The sequence below is a fragment of the Colobus angolensis genome, unplaced genomic scaffold, assembly GCF_000951035.1.
Source record: "Colobus angolensis palliatus isolate OR3802 unplaced genomic scaffold, Cang.pa_1.0 Scaffold425, whole genome shotgun sequence".
Taxonomy (NCBI): domain Eukaryota; kingdom Metazoa; phylum Chordata; class Mammalia; order Primates; family Cercopithecidae; genus Colobus; species Colobus angolensis.
This window is the reverse complement of record NW_012117655.1, coordinates 260,518-261,401: the sequence shown is the minus strand read 5'-3', so window position 1 is coordinate 261,401 and position 884 is coordinate 260,518.

Sequence of the window (884 nt, the reverse complement as noted above, 5' to 3'; positions counted from 1 at the left end):
GTGGTGCTGAAGTGAGAAGATCACTTGAGCCCAGGAGTTCAGGCTGCAGTGACTAACAGTTGCACCACTGCACTCTAGCCTGGGGGACAGCGCGAGACCCTGTCTCTATATAAAATTTTGAAATATAATAAAAGAGAAAGAAAATGCCTAATCACAGTTCTTGGTGAATAAATGATGTAAATGCCCATATTTTACTACCTGCTCATGTATAGCATTAGTATTGTAATCAGATAGTTTGTGTACCAAACTTGTAAGTTATGCCAGTTGGGACCATTTATCTAACAGGAAGCATGCCCAGGCAGGTTCCTTTGCAACAAAGGATGGTTCAATGTTGCACACAGTTGGGTTGCCATGAGAGACAATTATGACCATCCCCAAATAAGGAAAACTTGACTGCACTTAGAAAAAAATTGCAATTTCTCAAATTTTGGAGTCAAAACCTGTATACTCTACAACTAGAGGTAAGCTTAAGCTAATTATGTTCTATTTTAGTTTTCCCTTCTGCTGACTAAATCACCATTTAAAATATTTGAAAATCTTGGTTGTAAAGTTGGACACCTAAGAATTCAAAATAGCAATTGTCCCACAAAGCCCCATCCCTTCCAGTATCCTGTTCTTTTAGGAAAGTATTCAGTTATTTCTCAGCTGATCCTAGGATTCCTTCTATATCTTGTCCCTTTCATTGGTTTAGATATTTACTATACACTTTGAGGTCAGGTGTGGTGGCTCATGCCTGTCATCCCAGCACTTTGGGAGGCTGAGGTGGGTGGATCACCTGAGGTCAGGAGTTCGAGACCAACCTGGCCAACATGGTGAAACCCTGTCTCTACTAAAAATACAAAAATTAGCTGGGTGTGATGGCGCATGCCTATAATCCCAGCTAC